A 17,874-nucleotide genomic window follows, 5' to 3' on the forward strand; every position below is an offset into this window, starting at 1 on the left:
TTCAAAGCAGCAATGTGGGAAAATTCCAGGTGGAGGTTGTTTTTTTTTCTTGTCTCCACAATCCATGTATAATTCTGTTTCCTCTCTGTCTCTCACGCTGATGCTGTTTCTCTCTTTCTTACTCATAACTGTCCAATTACCTTTGGCATCAATCTCCCAAAACACCAGCACTCCGCCAGCATGCTCCCATTATAAGCTATACATCATTACCTCTGGAGGAACTGGAGATCCTATTTGGAGCATGACATCCCTTTATTCTGAGACGTTCAGGGATCGGGACTGCGTGCGTGTACTGTATGTGCATGAGAGGAGGAGACAGTGGCTCCAGTGTGTTGTGCAACTGAGGTCTTTGAAGCAGCCGTAAGAGGCTGACAATGACTTAAATATATGCATACTGTAGTGTGCGTTACTCAGAGGCATGGTAAATGAAGATGACATTTAGACATTTGTAATTGTCTCACAGTGCACAAGACTAAAGAACAATACCCTGCGGGTGGAAACCACAAAAGCCTTTCAGGGAGGTGATACACATTTTACAGTATAATAAGATACTCTGTGCACCATCTCTCTCTGCGTGTCAGATCTGTAATCATTTAGTTAGCAGAACAGACATGTCAATTACTGGGGAATGGTTTTTGATGTGAGAATATTTGCTTCCTACTGCATTCTTTAACTTTAACATTTTACATGATTAATGGCAGGTTTGGGTTTTTTTCTACAGATTTTCCCACATTGATAAACTCCCACTGTTTTTAATTCTAATAAATAACGATCCCTATCTATGAATCAACTGTATTTATGACAGCAAATAGAGGAGAAGCAACTCACGAGTCAAAGCTGTCCTCAACATTAAATGAAATGTGTGCATGCATTGGCTTTTTTTCCCCCAGATCTTTTGCATGCATACATCTTTTCCTGTAACGTGAGAAAAAACAACAACAACTAAAACAGGAAGTAGACGGAGACAACATCATTTATTCTAGACTTCCCCGCTCTCTCCCCTTTTTACTGTGCAGTCTAATAATAATAAAGACATTAAAGCCTGGATAAATATCTTTAAAAAAGAAGTGGGATGCTATAAACCATGTTAGAAGTGTGGAGCCGGGTTATGACTCAGTCATTAGATCTATTGTTCACACAAATATTGAACACATTACCAGTGTATCATACTATACGAGGTGTGAATATAAAACCAAAGAGGATCACGATGAAGTGATGCAATTTGCTGTTAGAGTAAATGATAAAATAGCACATAGACATACTGCACTGGCCGCCTGCTGCTTCGGGACCTTAATCCTCCACAGGCGGAACAGCCAGGTCCCTCATAAGGGCTCTTTTCATGGAACTGGGCCTTGGTGTTTTCTGGGGCCTGGGGTGCAGGGACAAGCCACCCCTCCCCTCCCTCCCCTGACCCCCATCCAGTCCCTTGTCATCCTCCTTCCACCCCTTTGTGGAGTTCTTCCACTTTGATTTAATGTTTGCCCATCTCATGGCTCCGAGACGGGGGCACGCAGAAACATTCCACAAAAAGATATGCCAGCTTCCACCGCTTCCTGCAGACCCATTTCACATATACCTGCAAATATATATATATTCAGAAACGGAGGCTATATTCCCCTCCCGCCCGTTGGAAAGAGCTTGTGCCAATGTGCAACAAACAAAGGCTTCATTTTGTGGTTATTTGTTTTAGCAGTGTTCAGGGGATTTTCTTTTACAACCCTCGGTTATTTGTTTACCTGCTCTCAGTGTCGCATGTCTTGGGAGAAAATCTGCGATGATACATTAACGACAACAGACAACCTTGTCAAAATCGGCTAAACTCCCAGGCTGATGACGAGGGTGGCAGAATAACAAACCGTAAAGGGGTCCCCTCAGCTGTTTCGTCCCCCCCTCCGACAAACTGTTAGCCCCCTCCCTGGTTGGGGGTCCTGGGGTGTTCCCCTGGGGAGCCCCAGAGCTCTGGGTGTTAGTGTTGCCACTGGGGCTTTATAGACTCCCTACTGAGAGCATCTCCTTAGAACAGACAATGGGAGGCATTTATCCCCAGGGTGACCGTGCTGACCCCCTAAACTCACTCCCCTAAATCCGCCGGGCATGGACTGGCGGCTCCTTTCAGGGAGCCTTTCACAAGGCCTCACAAAGCGTCCTGGCCGATGGGCAAGCCTCCTCAGTAATGCATCAGTTACAATGGAGGGATGTGGACGTAAGCAAGTTTGTGTCTTTGCATAAACTTAATCGAAATGTTTGGACGGAATGCAATGAAACCAATAATTAACAATCAAGTCTGGAGATTTAACGATAGATTTGTTTCAGATGTGCTTTTTGTTTTCGTCACAGAATTCAACATTTTTCAGAAAAGCACTCATTCACCCTGCACACGAGAATCGAACGTTTCTCAGAGAAGGGGGGGGGGGGGCACAGATTTTCTATTTTCGACCTCATCTTTGTCGCCTTTTCTCATCCTCCATGCTCTTCCCGTCCCCTAACCTTGTTCCCATCTCCCTCTTTTCAGTCTCACTTCCTCTCTCAGTTTGTATTGTTGTTGTTATTTCTTCCTCTGATTCCTCCTCTCTCTTTCACTCAGCACTTTTAATTCCACCCCCTCCAGCCCTGGTGCAGAGGCGCCATTTCAAACAGGGTGGGGGTGGAGGGGGGGGTTGTGTTTGTGTGTGTTTTGTGTACGAGATTGCACATTGGTGTGTGTGCTTGAGTTTTGCGTGTGTGTGTGTGTGAAATAGGGGCGGAGCAAGAAACAGAGGAAGAAAGAGTGGTTAATATATGTGTGTATATTTGTGTGACTGAAACCTTTTTTCTTTGCATGTGTGTGTCTGAGAGTGTGTGTCTGTGCATGTGTGTCTTTGTGCATATGATGGAGATGGAGTAAAGGGGTTTAACCCCCAATTTAGTTTATGCGCGAATCCTTTTGGGGACCCCCGCCGCTTCCTTTCATTCCCTTTTGCATTCCAATGCATCCTATACGCTGTGAAAGACTCCGTTAAATGCGTAGAAAATAGGCCGAGTGCTATAAGTGAGTGATAGACGTCTCTGTTCTTCAGCTATAGCGTTCTTTTCTTTGGGATCCTATTTATTGGCATTTTTCCGCTTTGAGAGACAGAAAATCATTATATTTGAGAATGCGTCACGGAGAGTGAACCCACACATCTCATCGTATGTTAAACGATAAAATTACATAATCGGACCAATAAGAAACAAGGTCCAGATTTTACTTATGTCATTTCGGTATATTCTTAATTTCCCCTTGGCCACCATTTTTAATCGCCGTGCTGTGCTTGCCTCCTTACCTCGGTCTTGCAGCTGTAGTGGCAGTTTTATGAGTTTAAACTCTGTGAAAGATAAAATGCAGAATTACCTTCATGAGTTTTTATATATCCACCAAACAAGCACCTGGCTTTGCCTTGATTCTGACACACAATCCGTTCAACAATGTCAAACCTTACATAGAAGTACTGTATATACATGTTTATGCAAAACATGACAATTTAAATGACGATTTGATTATTGTCAGAGTTTGGGTTTAACCATAACCCTCATCAGCGATGTTCACCATTGAACAGTTGGCGTTTCCTAATATGAAACTAAACAGCCCCGATCAGATTTGGTTTGTTTCAAATGAGAATGAAGGCGTTTTTTGTTTTTTTTGGTCTCTGAAAGGTTGTTGAGACATAACATGTGGTCCCGTCGGACAAACCACAGAACACGCTACTCTAAACAACACGCCACCATGAGAACAAGCTACCGTCTCCCACGCAATAGTAGTAGGATGAGCGGTTGAACACAGAGGAACGTGCTTCACAATGCTGACTTTCTCTTCCATGAACTTTCTAAAAGCAGATAAACAACAATTGCCACATTTTCTTTGCCAATTTATTTCCATTAATCCCTGGAATAAAAAAAATGATGAATAGGGTTCAGTTTTCTAGTGATTTTTTCTTTGGCTAAAAAAATGTTGAATTGATGACAATGATGCCAGAACGCAAAAAAAAAAAAATAACTCAGTTTAACAAACTAATTTACAAAGCAAAAGGTTAATTGTTCCCCTGCTCCTTTATAAAAAAACAGAAAAAGGAAACTTTTTGTACAGACTTCATCCCATTTTAAACAACATTTAACCTTGAAGGTTATTGCCATTAGCTTGAAGTTAGCCTTTATAACAAACAGAGCTTGAGTTTAGTCTAGAGCCAACATCAGAGTTCAGGTCCACGACTGCCTTGCCCTGACCTGAGAGTGTCTGTTTATCATTTGCACGACTATGCCTGTGTGTGTGTGTGCGTTTGTGTGAGTAGTGCCCTACCTGACCTGGTGATAACGGGTACACAAGGGTCAAGTATGCCTGGAGTGCAGAGTATGTGCAGCGGGTCGTTGCGTGAAGTCTCGGTGGGTGTGGCGGCACAGAAGGCAGGTGCGGAGTCAAAGGGTTAAACTAGAACAGGTTGGTTGGAGCGTGTGCATGCAGATGCCACAGTTGGTACTGAATTGCAAATGTGTGAAGTCAGAGGGGTCGGCCAGCTCCGACTGAGCATGTGTGGTTGTGCGCAGAATAAGGTCAGGGTTAAAAAGAGGTGGTTGTTTTAACCCAGTCAAGTCAAACGTTTGCCCCAGAGGTTGAATGTAGGTTTTCCAAAAATGCAAACACATGACACAGTGCATGAACTTCTAATATGACCACAGTGAATATTTATATCTACCATTTCATCAAGATTTCAGACAGACCGATATTTGTGTGTGGGGGAATTTCACTCTTCCAAAAAAGAGACCTAATCTGAAACGCTGGTGCGGTACAAGGGCCAGCTTGGCTCACAACAAGATGAAGTGTCTTCATCACGAGAATTAGAATTGACAGTTATTTTCCCCTCTACGGGGCCAATGAGCGTTGATGCAATGAGCCTCACACAATGACCCAACTGCAGCCGATACATCATCGAGTCCCACAATTACTGCGTCCAGCTCGCTGGGGCCTCACGGTGCCCCCCGAGTGGAATTTCTGCATTTACAATTATTTCACAGGCATTTCTCAAAAAAAGCCCCACACCATCTCTCCCAGAATCCCCCAAGACGCGCTCAGATACTCTAACGAAACCTTTCCCTTCATCCGATCGACATTTCACACTAACCAGGAGCACCGACATTGGGCTGAAATTAGTTCTGAACCACTGGCTTTCTCTGGAAAAACCTTGAGTCTTTAGATGTGCAGCCAGCCTCAGACAGCAGAGTGGGAGTATAGGTGGAGGCTGCATTCTTTCATTTTGGTTTCAGTGTCGGCGCATAAATCTTTGGTAAATGAATCTCGTGCAGGAGCAAACCATCACACGGTGAATAGTCTACAAAGCACACCGCCGCAGATCACATTTTTAAAGTAATTACTATTTGCACCACTAAGACTTGTGTGAATCACATTCAGTTGCCCTATAGTTGTTGGTGCACTTAATTTTTTACCCAGACTCCCGCCAGCAGAGTCTTCTTCTCTATCTACTCCCCTTGGGAAGATGAGAACATAGGTGAAGGAGGCAGCAGGAGGGGTTGGGTTCTCTCTCCTACCCTTGTAAAATCACATTTTCCCCTTCTACTTGAAAGGGTTTCTCAGATTTCTGGAAGCAAAGTCACACAAACACAGAATTACACACACACACACACACATGCGCACACACACACCATGAAGGTTAGGTACTTTTTTTAGACATACTAATAACAGACTAACACTCTACACTCTGATCTTCAAAGCGACTGAGGAGGAGAGGAGAATGAGGCCATTGAGGAGCACACTGAAGGAGCGTTCGGCATGTTTAAACCCACTTAGCCTTTAAAAAGAACACTTTAATATTTACAAATTGCAGTAAAACTACACGAAGCACAAGGCCAAAGCCAATTCACTTCAGCAAACATAAAGTCTGAGTGAGGGGAGTTCATTTACAGGCAAAGAACGCGATAAATAAAAACAGCTTTTGTGTCGTTTTAAAGACTCGTTAAAAAGCAAAAAAGTTTCCTTTCCAAATCTTCAAGTGTGACCTTTACTGAATTCTACTCTTTGAAACTGGATTGGAGGCTTTATTGCTTTATCTTAAAGTGGATTGTGAACTAATTTTCAAAAGTATTGACTTGTAAAAGAATATGTAACAACAAAGTTAACTGCTTTCAAGTCAAAGGGTCTTGCGGTTTATTGCTGCTCCTGCAGGCGACAACTAGGTTTTTTTACAAGACAGATTTTAATTCAAATAAGTAAAACATGTGTATTGTACATACAGTAGTACAATGTTAAAAAAAACATTGGAGGACTAAATGTTCTAAGAAAAAACTTGAGTGAGTTGTTTCAGCTGTGGGAAGTAGTCGTGGTCGTTTCAGCCTCAACCGAGCGCCCGGATCATGTTCACAACTGGCATTATAAAGCTGTCTTCAATCACAGACTCAGATTTCATATTCAATAGCAGATGATATAAATGCAACTTGAGCATCTAAAGAATTTTGGCGAGGCCATATTTCCTTCAGGAAACAATGTCCTGACTGAGCTCAGCTGCCACTCAGTCGACTGGAGTTTCCAGAAAGCCAGGAGGAGCCAGGAGGGGCGGAATCGCTATCACGATCCGGCAGCCTTCACATGAGGTAGGGCTGAAGTCTCCCATTCGACTGGTCGACGTGGTCTCGTACGACAGAATGATATTTGGCTGCAGGAGAAACACCTGCGGACAAGTTTAGACGCTCGTGATGAAGACGGCTAGGTCCAACATTTCTGAATAAAATTTACCAAACATTTACCTGGAGTCAGATGTAAACTAATTCACACTATGTTGTAGGAACTCGTCCAAAAACTTGAAACCTAAAGCAGTAACAGCCAACACAACACGACACATCATCTGAAAGCTGTAAACTAACTTGTCTGCATTCGGATGCTCAATGAACTTTGTGTGGAGGCTTTGAGTGTGAACGCATCAGAACTGGCCTCTTCTAACATGTGAGCTCAACAAGGTGAACGTGCAGATTCGTTCGGTTGAAGAGTGAGTTATTTCAGTCCATCAAGATTTTTGGTATAATACGCAAAATATTGACCTGCATCAAAAAATGGTGTTGGAATATACAAAAGTTCACCAACTTGCGCCGCTCAAACTGGTCAAAACACATTTACAGTAGTTATTCACACAACTGGTCTGTACTGGTTATCAGTAACTGAAGTTACTTTTGCAGAGAGCAATCTCCCATCACATCGATTAATTGGCTGTCAAGTCACTTAATACCCATCGTTTGTATTGATGCAACACACACACACACACACAAACACACACCTAAGCTGTAGGTTGTCATTAAGTGACATAATGACTCATGACATTCTGACACCTACACTGACGTGGATCCACTGAAGCCTCCTTCTCGTCTGTTTCTACCTCCCTCATTGCAACTGGATCAAAACAATTCCCCAAACACAACTTCTCTCTCGCAGGAAAAACAACCTGTGCATTAACCACAGCTCCGTTTCCCCTGCCACATTCATTGAGGAAACAAGTGGGTTTAATGGAGATCGAGCTCGCTGATTGCACATCGCTGCGGTGAGCAACATCCCTGGGACAAAATGCTGCGAAAAAAGGCAAACAATAACAACCAGTGCCTAAAAACAGGGACGCTGCAGGAAGTTGGGCTAATGCAATAAACTGCTTCAGTAATTTTAGGCAACTTTCCCAAATGTTTTAACAGATTATGATGCTGGATACAAAAAACCTCGAGTCAGATCCGGTAAAATTGTTGGACTTGGATTAAATATGAAAATGCCAGGAGCGTGAAGCCGTACAGTGTTGAAGCTACAGGCGGGGCCCACAGCTTGTAAAGAGGAACTTCTCGAGTACCTGCATCAATTACCACTATTACTGCACATTACCCAGGCCCTCATCCTCTTCCTGTGTGTGTCTGCCTGCACTCACACGAACTGGGTGCACAACTGCACCTCAGGCTACCCAGGAGTGTGTGTGTGTGTGTGTGTGTGTGTGTGTTCGTGCATGTAAATGTGTGAGGAGAGAAAATGTGCATGTGCAAACTCCAGCACACACACGCCCATGTGTGTGTCGCCTGGTAATATATCATCTCAGCTTGAATAGACCCCCAAGCCAGAAGTTAATGAAGTGAAATGAGACTTATTAGACAAAAACCTTTAAAATCACTGACAGGCGAACGTGGGGAAATAAAGACAGCCTGAACTTATTAATGACAGTGGAGACGAAAGTGCACAAAGGGACCCTGAACGCAGATGCAGTCTTTATACTGAAGGAAAAAACAACTGGAGGTGCTTTCCCTAAAAATTAAATTACCTTTAAAGGGTTCAAGCCGGGACAGATGTTGAATGTGACAGGTGGTTCAATCTCCTTGTGTAAAGAATTTCATTTTGCCCCCTCTCTGCCCTGCAGTGGATTAACACAAGACTTGACACTATCATATGATCCACGTGGCGCACATTTCTCAATGGCTTTACTTTTGAGGCAAATGTGCGGCCTGGGTCAGCTTAAGCCAGGTAACGCTCGGTCTAATTGGACAGGAATGACCAGTTATCGGGCTGATTACTGCCACTCCTCATCAGATGATGGCGGCCCGATGGGGGACCGGCTCTGTCCAACGTGCAGCACATGATTGAGAGGGGGGGGGGGGGGGGCGCTGCAGACCCTGCTGGCAGGGGTGGGGCTGTTCTGGGGTCAGCCAGCGAACAGGGAAGCATTTCTCATCACTGTCAGAAACCTTGGAGGGAGTCCTGAAGTTTGGAGGTGTGTAGGCCCCCAGACGTCTGACAGCACACATGTTTGTTTGTGTGCGCTTGTCAAAGAGAGGGTGACCGTGCAGGTTCATTAGAAGTGTATCTTCCACTGCCTCGTTCTCTGAATGCTAAAAGCCGAGGGCGGCAACAGATGAAGATAAATTAAAAGATCGTGTTTCACCCCCTCTTCTCCGCAGACCCCAGGGCTGACCCTGTACGCTGCAGATGCTTTGAAGCCTGATACATGTGGTTGCCTTTGACTGAGGGCTCACAGCGAGGCAGAGACGTTCAGGTTGTACTAAGCAAACCCCTGGCTGTTCTTTGCCCTCTCTTTAGCCCGGGTCTCAACCTTCTTATGACCCCACTGGAATCTACTACAGGGGTCGTCAAGACTGAGCCACTTGTTTTGCCTACGGCCAGAGACCTGAGGACCCGGGGGTACATGGGTATGTTCTGAGTCGGCCGACCTCTGTGTGCACTCATGGTTTGGTTCATGAAGTCGAGGCTTTGTTCTTCAGAAAATGCAGCATAGACTCTTTTTAATCAGATAAAAAAGTGAAAAAGGCCTTGTCACAGTTTGGACATTTACATTTCTTCCACCCCTGCACTCCACCTAAAATCAGAACATTTGTTTAGTGTCCTGCGAATATGGAGGGGAAAATTCATGGCCCTTAGACCTGATTCCATTTGATACAGGAAATAAAACAAAAAAAAATCAAAGTTAGGTTATGAAAGCCCAGGCGTACATTTTTGAAGCTTGATCCCTTCAAGTTCATTGCTCTGTCAGACAATAACCAACCTTCCCTCATGTGCTCCAACTTCCCATTGCAATAAATTATTCAGCTGCACTCACAAATAACTACCTTGGCTTTAGACATGGGGCCGAGAGCTGACGTAGATTTATGTTGACTATTTTTCCCTACTTCCTTAAGACGTGGAAGGGAGAATGTAAACACTGTGGAATGAGACGTTAGCGCAGCCACAGAATTGGGCGTGAGGTGATAAGTGAAGAGGAGAGGAGGAAACTATTGTCTGGACAGGAGCGGATAGGGGAACATGGGAAATGTGGTCAGACCAAACCTGTAGCTGAAAAGACTTTGATCATCTCTCATCATGGACTTTGTTCTAAAGGGGAAAACCAGTCCATCAATCACTTATTTTCTTTTATGCCTGCTCTGAATTCCAGGTCATGGTTGTTTTGGTGGGTGGGTTAGAGCAAGCAAAAGTCATAGGGAGGGAAATACATCGCATAGGTCATGAGGAAAAGAATGACAATCCAGAGCAGGGATTCAACTGAGCCATGCCGCCAACCCCACTTCATACATATAAGATTTTATATAAAAGTATACAGTCAACGATCAAATCATTCCGACAGAAAACACTCGATGACTTCAAAAACCTTTGCATATATCTTTAGTATCAACACATTTGCCATTGCCAGATATGTAAATCAACAACATATCATCAAAATGTTAATAGAAGGTTTAATCTGGTTGCAAAATTACATACTTTAAATTTTACAACATTGATCAACCCCCTCTCATACCTACACAACTTTAAAATGGTGCATGACAATCACAAATGAAGTCCAAGCAGTCAAGAAAAAGAGTGCAGCACGTTATTTAACCTCCATTTTTATTGCCTTGGTTTTCGCTGTTTCACAGTTTGATTCTGGAAGTAATGACTCATCTGAATGTTCATTTGTTTCTTGTGCTGAATCCACAGTAGTCAGTCCAGTTTTTATTGAAGTGTCTGTGACTCATTTGCAAGATGTGCAATTGTGCTCGCAAACAACACAAGTTTTTAATTGCAGCTTCCTCTACTGATTATGTGACTGCCGCCTTAAACTTCTCTGAGAGAGCAGAGAGGAACCTTTTACAGTCCTGCTATGGGTTCTGTGGGTTTGGTTTAATGGCTCTGCTGGCTCCGTCTCTCCGCGTCACTATTGACTACTGTAGCCTTCAGGCTGGATGGCACACAGCGTAAATGTCTGGGTGGGAGTGGTGAAGCTCGGCAGGAGGTGCTTTGGAGAAAGTGTGTGAAATAGCATCCGTGCATGAAGCGCATAAATCAAGAGGTGCATGATAATTCACATAGCTTAAATAGTTTCCATAAACTTCACAGGTTTAAATCAGCTTTTCCTCTTGCACGGATGTCAGCATTTTGATTTGAGTATAGTGGGCATGTTAAGAATCTATCTCTCAAATGTGCATGTATGGGATGCATCTTAATCTTGATTGTGCCGCTGTAGGTGCACGTATACGTCCTTTATTTTATTGCAGAGACAATAAATTAATCAATCAATCAAAGCAAAAAGAGACAAATTAATTGATCAAATGATTGTTAGTGGAAACCCTAAATTGTACATAAGGATACTTAGAATTTACAATTTCAGGTTATGAGATGCAAAACAGCTAAATGTAATAATAATGATTGTGTGTGGAGAAAAAGGGGGTTGGGGGTTGGTGTCTGCGAGTGGAGATGCTTAAATGTCAAATTGCTCTTGCAGACATGGGAGCAAAGAATAGAGGAGACGGTCTGTGTTGGTTTGTGCGAGCATAGAAAAAGGGGGTGGGGGGGGGTGGGGGGGGCTTGGTTCCCTGCAGACCTCTGGGACCAGGGAGGCTGGAGATAAGCCACCTAGCATCAACGCCCCTCATTCGCTTTCTGCCGGCTCATGTCAAACTACCAGGGCCCCCTGTACCGATAACCCCTCACAGGAAAAGAACCCTTTATGTCGCCTGTCTGAGCTGTTTGGTACACACACACACACACACACACACCATTTCTTATATTGTGGGGAATTCATTTCATGCACTACATTTCCTGCAAAACACTCAGGCTCACAGAGCAAATCCTGCAAGACGGACAGCACCGATAGAGGGAGAGAACGGCCCGCTGGTGTGAATCAGCAGCTTAGTGGGGAAGCATGGCCTGAGGCTGCAGGTCAGAGTTCTCCTGAGGTCATTCGAGAGCAGACAGAGAAAGGGAGGGAGTGCGAGAGGCTGGGAGAATGAAGAGACAGGGACACAACCTCCGGAGCCACTGATACAGCCCCTGGGTCACTTTGATGTATCGCTGCGAGCTTCCTGAAGTAAACACAGGCTAATTGTCTGGATCAGGTTGAGATCTTTATCTGTATTCGCCTGTCTGCTCTTCTAAAGCTTGGATGCGTTTCTTCAGCGATACAGAGGAGGCCAAGCCTGTCGCTCCCAATCAGATTCCCGGAGGTACAAACGGATACATCCAACATTTAGCGGCTTCCGTGCACCATCCGTCACCCGCTGAATCTCCACGTCCAGGCCAAGCTTGACCTTCGTATGTGTGTATCTCCTGACCTTTTAATCCAGGACACACCTCACAATTACTGCAAAACCCGATAAAGAACAAGTTAGAGGGATTTTTAAAGAACCCATTAATAGTCCTGTAAACTTATCTTTTAATTACCTAGTTACCTATAAGAAGTTCCTGAAGTTTTGATTTCAGTTGAGAATCAAACTTTATCTGTTATTCCTGCTGTTATTTCTATCCCTTACTTCCATTCCTCCATGTTGTTTGGTCGACCATGGCAGCTATCTCCTATTCAAACAATAACAAATAGAGATGAAGAAGGGGGAGGAAGATGAAGAAAGAGAACGAATTGAAGGGAGAATGAGGAAGAAATATATTGGAAGCTGAACTTTTGGCGGTGACAGGGATGACAGCATCGTCCTTTTGAACTGACGAGCATAAATACTGGTGCTGATGTTGCAGTGGTGGGGTTTTTCGTTCTGACCCTTAAGCTCCCAGAAACCCCTTCATGTGGAAATATGCTTCCCCCTCTTCCCCATATACCCTTAGCCCACAGAGATCAGACACCAGGGGTCTCTGGGGGGGAAATAGCTCATCTCGTGATGACGCTACTCATTGCAAGCCTGATTGGGTTTAGTGATGCCTGGGGGGGCTTAAGGCCAGATCATAAAGATATATCAATATTCTGCAGCTACTGGAAACACATCACAGCTTTGATCTGGGAAGAACTGGTTCCAATGCAGATGGTTGCTGGGGGGGGGGGGGGGGGGGTTTGATGCTGAAATATACGGATTGTGACAGATGAAGAGAAAGACACTATTCATTTCAAAGCTTTGGCCTTTCTGCTTCATTCTTATTTTAATAACCTTCAGCATTTTTATAAAAAGAACTCGTGAAATCCATTCAGTTACAGACGCAACCCTTCAACGCGTCTAGGGTCTGAAGCGGCGGCAACTGGGACTCAACAGCGCAAGTCGATCGTCAACTGTTTCCCCAGTTTGGTTCGTTCTGTGTACGAGTCGAGCTTTACTGAACTTGAATAAACGAGTCAACAGCTCTTTGTGCAGCAGCTGCGCCACAGCTTCAGGGTTCTGAGGATTGGCTTCCACAGCCGGTCTTTACTTGTCACTGCTCAATCACTGCAGGTCATTTTTTACAGTTTCTGCAAGAAAAGCTCCAACCAGCATCACCACAGGCCAAACAAACAGGCAAAGGTCAGGTTTGGAAAGGGCGTGACACTAGTAAGTAATAAAGAGTAAAGGAAAAAGCCAATTTCTCTGGGTTTTAATATCGTGTGTCAGAATCTGATTAATTTAAAATCCAATCAAGCAGTATTTTAAAAAGCTTGTTTTATACATCTCTGATAATCACGTTACAACTTCATCATAATCTCAGCTCTTTAACAGAGCCGGTAAAATGAGAATATTTATTTTACGAGAGCAACACAAAACCCAGGAAAACATTTCTGTCACTTTACAGATTTGCGTGTGATCAGGTGCATAACATGTTAATATAACATTTCAGTGTGTGCATTTGTTCACTCATTTGTATGCATGTGTGTGTGAAACAGATACAGCCTGCATCCCGGACCAGTCCTCTATCTGGTAGCTGCATCATTTCACCTCGGGTGCACAACTCCACTCTGTCACTCAGGGTGACACGCGGGGAAGCAGCTCCCTGCCCGTGGCGTACAGCGGGGATCACCGCCCTGTCACTGTCTGTCACTTTGGCTTTGTCCCCTGTCATGCCCCCCGACGCTGGCAGGCTGAGGGAGGGGAGGGGGGCCGTCACAAACAGTGACAGACTGACAGGTGACAGGTGAAGACAGCCAAACAGCGAGTGCCACAGTCCTTCATACATACCTCAGTGTGGCTCAGTGTGTGTGAGAAAGTGAAAGTGCTTGCATGCAAACACACACAGCCGCTTAGTTTAACACCAATGGGAGGAGATTTCAAGGTCCTGTGGGGGGGTTCAAATGTCAACATTTCCTCAGACCTGTTGAGAAAACTCTTAAACTACAGGAGCAGGAATCTTAAAGTCTGATTCTAAATAAATGCATTTAGACCCCTTTACGTTTTTCTGCACCGCAAAATGACCGATTTGTTTTGCTAATTTATTTAAAAGGAAAAACTGTAAAATCACACGGATGTTAGAGTCAGGGGTTAGCTGAAGCACCCTTGAGTCCAACCTCTGCCAGGCTGGATAGGGAAATCAGTGCTCAGTCACTTAGTCTCTCTAGAGATGTTCGACCACACCTGTGTTGTCATAGCTGCATAGTTGGAAAATGAACCTTCAGCCCAGTCTGAGGTTTTGATCCATCCATTCTCCTCTATCCAAGACCGCTCCATGGAGGCAGCAGGCTAGACAGGATGTTCCACACATCCCTCTTCCCAGCTACACTTCCCTGCTCCTCCTGTGGGATCCAGAGGGGTTTCCAGGGGGAGAATTGGATAAATAGATCGTCCTCGATGGGTGTGCCCGGTGCACCACAAATGGAAAGCTCCCTGGAGGCCTCCTGATAAGTTGCCTTTCAACCCAAGTCCTTGCCCTGTCTAAGGCTGAGAACACTGATGGAGAAAACATCATCTTGAGCAGCGAAGTATGTCTCACTCGTTTGACATCAGCGTGTGACTGGTAACTAGTCAGTAGACTGGTCTGAACTGCATAACGGCACTAATGTTTACAAAGACATGATCCAAACTCCAGCAGGCTATGGATACCTCTGTATGTAAAAACATCGGCACAAATGCTCAAAGCCTTCAGTATGCAGCATATTCACAAATAACATCTACACAAACACACACAGAGCATCATAGCGTCTTTTGATCGCAGCCTCTCCTGCTGGGGGTTAAAACACACCCACTGCACTGATGCTGCCGACGCTGTCAGATCCAAGCAAGGACCGAAAGTACGAGTGCACCTTTGATGCTGGAGTAAGCTTTGGGTTAAATTTAATTTTTTTCATGATGAAAAAGGCAAACACAAACCCTGCAAGCTAAAATATTTGGCCTCATTTCAGGTATTTATTAGCGCAGCTATAGATCAATCTTCTGTGCCCTTTTGAAATCACCTGTCTCGGAGAAGTGATGATGAATGGTTGCTGAGAGAATTCAAAGAGACATACAGTTATTTAAGTGTAACTGAATTACAGCCAACATATGTGAATGGGCCAATATGGGATTTGATTTACGGCTCTCTTTGTCTCTCGATGGAGTTTTAATGGCCGTTATTGCGGCCGCTTGTGGTCCCATATTGAGCGTTAGGCCGTCACTGTGGCTTGAATCTAACCCGGTGCCAGAGGTTGCACCCAAATCATTCCATCTGACCTAAATCTCCCATTCCATTACCCAACATTCTCTGCGGGGACAGTAGTGGTCCCTTAACACTTGAACTCTGACCCCCGGCCCCATCCAGAGAGAGGCCAATAACAGTGAGGGAGGTTTTAGAGGTAGCCAGGCTATCTGAATTGTCTCGCCCTGTGTCTCAGAGGGGACATACAGTCATAAAGATGCCCTGTAAGGTTTTCCTGAAATGTGATTTAGTTCTTATTGCCTACAGTCACAATCTGTAAGGCTGGATTTGTTAGGTGGGGGATGTGTGGAAACCTGCATCCAGGTTTCATTTTAAACTATTTATATTCAAAGAGAATAAATGAATGAAGAACTGTAAAATTGACTGTGCATCTTGCAATAAATTTGACATTAGAAATAATAGGTGAATCAAACATTCTTCTCGTCCCCCTGGGGTTCAGAGGTTGGTCAGTTCCAGCTCTGGGATTTACACTATAGCGAATTCTCAAATGCAAGTCAGGTCAGCGTGTCACAGTCCAATATAATAATAAAACGATTTTGTGTATCATCACACCTTTTTTTGTTCCCTTTATTCAATATATTTTAAATTAAAGAAGGTTCCCAGTTTCTGCCTGGGGGTCTTTCTGTGTGAAGTCTGCATGTTCTTATGTAAAAGGGTGCAGCCACTGAGCTTTGAGAGACGACGCACATGTAAACTCACACAGATCAAGCTATAGTAATGACACAGCAGCTGCACAGAGGAGCCTGGTTGGTTCATGCTTTGTGTAAACGAAAAAATAACATAACAAGACCAATGGGAAACACAGCTGCTTGTGTCAATGCACTGCATGTCTTTGCTGAAAGACAAAAAAAAAAGAGTGTGAAGCTAAGAATGGAGAAGAACCATTAAAAATACTATTTTACTCAAAACTACCTCTCTGTTTAGTATTGTTCGTGTATTGTTGAAGGCTGAAGCACAGATGTGAAGAGAAACTGATCCACGGCGAGAAGTTCCAAGAGATGTCTCATTTAGTGGCAGCTGGTCCAGATTGACAGGATGAATACAGTATCTCCGCAGTTTACGATCCTCCAGCCTCATACCCGTACTCTGACATAAATATCTGGCAACCAGAAATAATCCTCTTTAACCTCTAGTTTCCAGAAAATGTGTTCAAAAAAGGTGAAATGGAAATACGAGAATGCAGGAATGAACGATTTCAAGAAACACAATTCCAGCCCCATGAGAAAACACAGGGAAAACGCTTCCACTGATACACATGCTCCCTTCTCGTCTTTTAATGAGGAGGGAGTAAAGACAGCTTTAGTACAATAGCTGGCTAGTGGACAGAAAGAAATAAGGCCAGGTACAAAGGAGCGGAGGAAGTTTTCGGAGGAGAGAGAGAAGAGGAAAAGATGTGTTTTCACCGTTCACCGAGTCCTGGCAGGCCTGTGGGATTGGCAGAGATTGGTGGGGATATGTGAGGAGCAGCACTTGAAAGCCCAGCCAGGAGTTTTAAGATGTTCAGAGGGAGTTATTGGTCGACTGCTCTTCCTCTCCCCTCCCATCCTCAGTTTCCCCGAGTCTTTTCAAGCTCCGGGCCCACGGACCCTTTCTTCTTTTCTCATCCCTCCGAGAGCCCTGACATGCATGACAGGTACAAGAGAAAAGAGAGAGACTGCAGAGGTGTAAGGAGAGGAAGAGGAAGGGAGAATTGGAAGGGAGTGAATAAAGGTGAGAAATAGAGGTGAAGGGCTCCAGACAAAGAAGGGAGAGAGGAAGACAAAGTAGGAGGGATGAAGACTCCCTGCATAATTTAGGTGGCGTTTGGAAGTTTTAGTTCACAGAAGTATCAGATACAGAAAACAAAACACCCGACCGTGTGTGAGTGTTGAACATTCAAACAAAACGGGCGTTTATCTGCTACTATATCAGTTTCCACTCCTCTGTGAAGGATTTCAACGAGATTCCGGAATCTGGCTGTGAGGATTTGCTCCATTCGGCCTCAGGAATACTAGCGAGGTCGGACACTGATGTGATGTTTGGTGATAAGGTCTGGCTCACATCCATGTTCCATTTCATCACAAAAATGTTGGATAGGGCTCGAGTTCTCCTGTACCAAACTCCAGCAACAAGCCTCTTCAGGGAACTCTCTCCGTGCGCAGGGACCTTGTCATGTTGAAACAATAAAACATCCTCCACACAGTTTTGCCACAAAGTTGGAGGCGCAGTAAAATATAATTTCACGCTGTAGCATTGTTGTCGCTATTGCAAAAGAAGGTTGTATTTTCTGCAAGGTATCGTTAGACAGAAAATATCAAGCCAAATATTTATACTGTGCCGAGCAAAGTATGTGGTGAAGTCCAGGTGAACAGTATTAATTTTCAAAGAAAGTAACTGGTCAAAAGTTTGGATTCTTTCATCCTTAAATGCATCCTCCTGTGACCCCCATTCAAAATGATTAGCTTCTTAGAAAAGGGTTTATCTCAAAAAGTGGCGTAATATATATCTCCACCAGCCGCAAACCCGGTATCAATAAAGCTCAGGTGTGG

At 44.3% G+C, this 17,874-nt stretch overlaps 1 long non-coding RNA gene across 1 annotated transcript in view; it reads right to left on the minus strand.

Moving 5' to 3' along the window:
* The window catches only part of LOC138406153 (uncharacterized), a 78,273-nt gene that overhangs the window by 12,822 nt on the left and 47,577 nt on the right, over positions 1-17,874 (minus strand). The window lies entirely within an intron of this gene.

This window comes from Paralichthys olivaceus, chromosome 21 (genome assembly GCF_024713975.1).
Source record: "Paralichthys olivaceus isolate ysfri-2021 chromosome 21, ASM2471397v2, whole genome shotgun sequence".
NCBI classification, from domain to species: domain Eukaryota; kingdom Metazoa; phylum Chordata; class Actinopteri; order Pleuronectiformes; family Paralichthyidae; genus Paralichthys; species Paralichthys olivaceus.